The sequence below is a fragment of the Rhamphochromis longiceps genome, unplaced genomic scaffold (assembly GCF_057381845.1).
Source record: "Rhamphochromis longiceps isolate RC_006_pf unplaced genomic scaffold, R_longiceps_female_GT1.1 unmapped_scaffold_9, whole genome shotgun sequence".
NCBI classification, from domain to species: domain Eukaryota; kingdom Metazoa; phylum Chordata; class Actinopteri; order Cichliformes; family Cichlidae; genus Rhamphochromis; species Rhamphochromis longiceps.
This window is the reverse complement of record NW_028187229.1, coordinates 1,571,964-1,577,370: the sequence shown is the minus strand read 5'-3', so window position 1 is coordinate 1,577,370 and position 5,407 is coordinate 1,571,964.

Sequence of the window (5,407 nt, the reverse complement as noted above, 5' to 3'; positions counted from 1 at the left end):
TGCCTCAGTGCCTCTCTCCTTCTGACATTGTTAAAGAAAACACAACAAATTTATAAGTATGTAGATAATTACATGTAGATAATGTCCTCAAGTTCTGTATAACCACTTTTCCCTCTCTCTGTGTTTGTTTCTCGTTCGTCGTTGTGTGTGTGTTTGTGTGCATCTGTCCTCTTTCAAACAGGTGCCGGTCCTCACCTCTGCAGTGCTGCCGTCTCCTGTAGCGCTGCATGGTTCTAAGCTAAGTTTCCTTTCCTTTTTCTGTTCTCTCAGATTTTGTCCTCAGGTTTGAAGTGTCTGTGTTGTGCAGCTGGTCTGGTCTGTCTCTAGACAGTTCAGGCTTCACCCACTAGTTAAATGGTGGAGGCTCACAGCGACATACTCAACACACAAGTTTCTGAACTCTGCATGAGGGTTTCTCCGACGAAGTGAGGGCCGTGAGGCACAGCTCCCCGTCCCCCGGTGACCCTGCTAGGTCCACCTTCTTAGGGAAACCCTCTGCAGAGGAGCTGACAGAGCCAGGAACTTGTGAGTTGCGTGTGTCCACTCAGGCATCATTCATGCTTGTTCTGCAGGCAGTTCCTGTCAGAAGGAGGAGGCGCAGCAGGAGCGCCGGGGGGCGGAAGACGGTGCCTCAGTGCCTCTCTCCTTCTGACATTGTTAAAGAAAACACAACAAATTTATAAGTATGTAGATAATTACATGTAGATAATGTCCTCAAGTTCTGTATAACCACTTTTCCCTCTCTCTGTGTTTGTTTCTCGTTCGTCGTTGTGTGTGTGTTTGTGTGCATCTGTCTCTTTCAAACAGGTGCCGGTCCTCACCTCTGCAGTGCTGCCGTCTCCTGTAGCGCTGCATGGTTCTAAGCTAAGTTTCCTTTCCTTTTTCTGTTCTCTCAGATTTTGTCCTCAGGTTTGAAGTGTCTGTGTTGTGCAGCTGGTCTGGTCTGTCTCTAGACAGTTCAGGCTTCACCCACTAGTTAAATGGTGGAGGCTCACAGCGACATACTCAACACACAAGTTTCTGAACTCTGCATGAGGGTTTCTCCGACGAAGTGAGGGGCCGTGAGGCACAGCTCCCCGTCCCCCGGTGACCCTGCTAGGTCCACCTTCTTAGGGAAACCCTCTGCAGAGGAGCTGACAGAGCCAGGAACTTGTGAGTTGCGTGTGTCCACTCAGGCATCATTCATGCTTGTTCTGCAGGCAGTTCCTGTCAGAAGGAGGAGGCGCAGCAGGAGCGCCGGGGGGCGGAAGACGGTGCCTCAGTGCCTCTCTCCTTCTGACATTGTTAAAGAAAACACAACAAATTTATAAGTATGTAGATAATTACATGTAGATAATGTCCTCAAGTTCTGTATAACCACTTTTCCCTCTCTCTGTGTTTGTTTCTCGTTCGTCGTTGTGTGTGTGTTTGTGTGCATCTGTCTCTTTCAAACAGGTGCCGGTCCTCACCTCTGCAGTGCTGCCGTCTCCTGTAGCGCTGCATGGTTCTAAGCTAAGTTTCCTTTCCTTTTTCTGTTCTCTCAGATTTTGTCCTCAGGTTTGAAGTGTCTGTGTTGTGCAGCTGGTCTGGTCTGTCTCTAGACAGTTCAGGCTTCACCCACTAGTTAAATGGTGGAGGCTCACAGCGACATACTCAACACACAAGTTTCTGAACTCTGCATGAGGGTTTCTCCGACGAAGTGAGGGCCGTGAGGCACAGCTCCCCGTCCCCCGGTGACCCTGCTAGGTCCACCTTCTTAGGGAAACCCTCTGCAGAGGAGCTGACAGAGCCAGGAACTTGTGAGTTGCGTGTGTCCACTCAGGCATCATTCATGCTTGTTCTGCAGGCAGTTCCTGTCAGAAGGAGGAGGCGCAGCAGGAGCGCCGGGGGGCGGAAGACGGTGCCTCAGTGCCTCTCTCCTTCTGACATTGTTAAAGAAAACACAACAAATTTATAAGTATGTAGATAATTACATGTAGATAATGTCCTCAAGTTCTGTATAACCACTTTTCCCTCTCTCTGTGTTTGTTTCTCGTTCGTCGTTGTGTGTGTGTTTGTGTGCATCTGTCTCTTTCAAACAGGTGCCGGTCCTCACCTCTGCAGTGCTGCCGTCTCCTGTAGCGCTGCATGGTTCTAAGCTAAGTTTCCTTTCCTTTTTCTGTTCTCTCAGATTTTGTCCTCAGGTTTGAAGTGTCTGTGTTGTGCAGCTGGTCTGGTCTGTCTCTAGACAGTTCAGGCTTCACCCACTAGTTAAATGGTGGAGGCTCACAGCGACATACTCAACACACAAGTTTCTGAACTCTGCATGAGGGTTTCTCCGACGAAGTGAGGGCCGTGAGGCACAGCTCCCCGTCCCCCGGTGACCCTGCTAGGTCCACCTTCTTAGGGAAACCCTCTGCAGAGGAGCTGACAGAGCCAGGAACTTGTGAGTTGCGTGTGTCCACTCAGGCATCATTCATGCTTGTTCTGCAGGCAGTTCCTGTCAGAAGGAGGAGGCGCAGCAGGAGCGCCGGGGGGCGGAAGACGGTGCCTCAGTGGCCTCTCTCCTTCTGACATTGTTAAAGAAAACACAACAAATTTATAAGTATGTAGATAATTACATGTAGATAATGTCCTCAAGTTCTGTATAACCACTTTTCCCTCTCTCTGTGTTTGTTTCTCGTTCGTCGTTGTGTGTGTGTTTGTGTGCATCTGTCTCTTTCAAACAGGTGCCGGTCCTCACCTCTGCAGTGCTGCCGTCTCCTGTAGCGCTGCATGGTTCTAAGCTAAGTTTCCTTTCCTTTTTCTGTTCTCTCAGATTTTGTCCTCAGGTTTGAAGTGTCTGTGTTGTGCAGCTGGTCTGGTCTGTCTCTAGACAGTTCAGGCTTCACCCACTAGTTAAATGGTGGAGGCTCACAGCGACATACTCAACACACAAGTTTCTGAACTCTGCATGAGGGTTTCTCCGACGAAGTGAGGGCCGTGAGGCACAGCTCCCCGTCCCCCGGTGACCCTGCTAGGTCCACCTTCTTAGGGAAACCCTCTGCAGAGGAGCTGACAGAGCCAGGAACTTGTGAGTTGCGTGTGTCCACTCAGGCATCATTCATGCTTGTTCTGCAGGCAGTTCCTGTCAGAAGGAGGAGGCGCAGCAGGAGCGCCGGGGGGCGGAAGACGGTGCCTCAGTGCCTCTCTCCTTCTGACATTGTTAAAGAAAACACAACAAATTTATAAGTATGTAGATAATTACATGTAGATAATGTCCTCAAGTTCTGTATAACCACTTTTCCCTCTCTCTGTGTTTGTTTCTCGTTCGTCGTTGTGTGTGTGTTTGTGTGCATCTGTCTCTTTCAAACAGGTGCCGGTCCTCACCTCTGCAGTGCTGCCGTCTCCTGTAGCGCTGCATGGTTCTAAGCTAAGTTTCCTTTCCTTTTTCTGTTCTCTCAGATTTTGTCCTCAGGTTTGAAGTGTCTGTGTTGTGCAGCTGGTCTGGTCTGTCTCTAGACAGTTCAGGCTTCACCCACTAGTTAAATGGTGGAGGCTCACAGCGACATACTCAACACACAAGTTTCTGAACTCTGCATGAGGGTTTCTCCGACGAAGTGAGGGCCGTGAGGCACAGCTCCCCGTCCCCCGGTGACCCTGCTAGGTCCACCTTCTTAGGGAAACCCTCTGCAGAGGAGCTGACAGAGCCAGGAACTTGTGAGTTGCGTGTGTCCACTCAGGCATCATTCATGCTTGTTCTGCAGGCAGTTCCTGTCAGAAGGAGGAGGCGCAGCAGGAGCGCCGGGGGGCGGAAGACGGTGCCTCAGTGCCTCTCTCCTTCTGACATTGTTAAAGAAAACACAACAAATTTATAAGTATGTAGATAATTACATGTAGATAATGTCCTCAAGTTCTGTATAACCACTTTTCCCTCTCTCTGTGTTTGTTTCTCGTTCGTCGTTGTGTGTGTGTTTGTGTGCATCTGTCTCTTTCAAACAGGTGCCGGTCCTCACCTCTGCAGTGCTGCCGTCTCCTGTAGCGCTGCATGGTTCTAAGCTAAGTTTCCTTTCCTTTTTCTGTTCTCTCAGATTTTGTCCTCAGGTTTGAAGTGTCTGTGTTGTGCAGCTGGTCTGGTCTGTCTCTAGACAGTTCAGGCTTCACCCACTAGTTAAATGGTGGAGGCTCACAGCGACATACTCAACACACAAGTTTCTGAACTCTGCATGAGGGTTTCTCCGACGAAGTGAGGGCCGTGAGGCACAGCTCCCCGTCCCCCGGTGACCCTGCTAGGTCCACCTTCTTAGGGAAACCCTCTGCAGAGGAGCTGACAGAGCCAGGAACTTGTGAGTTGCGTGTGTCCACTCAGGCATCATTCATGCTTGTTCTGCAGGCAGTTCCTGTCAGAAGGAGGAGGCGCAGCAGGAGCGCCGGGGGGCGGAAGACGGTGCCTCAGTGCCTCTCTCCTTCTGACATTGTTAAAGAAAACACAACAAATTTATAAGTATGTAGATAATTACATGTAGATAATGTCCTCAAGTTCTGTATAACCACTTTTCCCTCTCTCTGTGTTTGTTTCTCGTTCGTCGTTGTGTGTGTGTTTGTGTGCATCTGTCTCTTTCAAACAGGTGCCGGTCCTCACCTCTGCAGTGCTGCCGTCTCCTGTAGCGCTGCATGGTTCTAAGCTAAGTTTCCTTTCCTTTTTCTGTTCTCTCAGATTTTGTCCTCAGGTTTGAAGTGTCTGTGTTGTGCAGCTGGTCTGGTCTGTCTCTAGACAGTTCAGGCTTCACCCACTAGTTAAATGGTGGAGGCTCACAGCGACATACTCAACACACAAGTTTCTGAACTCTGCATGAGGGTTTCTCCGACGAAGTGAGGGCCGTGAGGCACAGCTCCCCGTCCCCCGGTGACCCTGCTAGGTCCACCTTCTTAGGGAAACCCTCTGCAGAGGAGCTGACAGAGCCAGGAACTTGTGAGTTGCGTGTGTCCACTCAGGCATCATTCATGCTTGTTCTGCAGGCAGTTCCTGTCAGAAGGAGGAGGCGCAGCAGGAGCGCCGGGGGGCGGAAGACGGTGCCTCAGTGCCTCTCTCCTTCTGACATTGTTAAAGAAAACACAACAAATTTATAAGTATGTAGATAATTACATGTAGATAATGTCCTCAAGTTCTGTATAACCACTTTTCCCTCTCTCTGTGTTTGTTTCTCGTTCGTCGTTGTGTGTGTGTTTGTGTGCATCTGTCTCTTTCAAACAGGTGCCGGTCCTCACCTCTGCAGTGCTGCCGTCTCCTGTAGCGCTGCATGGTTCTAAGCTAAGTTTCCTTTCCTTTTTCTGTTCTCTCAGATTTTGTCCTCAGGTTTGAAGTGTCTGTGTTGTGCAGCTGGTCTGGTCTGTCTCTAGACAGTTCAGGCTTCACCCACTAGTTAAATGGTGGAGGCTCACAGCGACATACTCAACACACAAGTTTCTG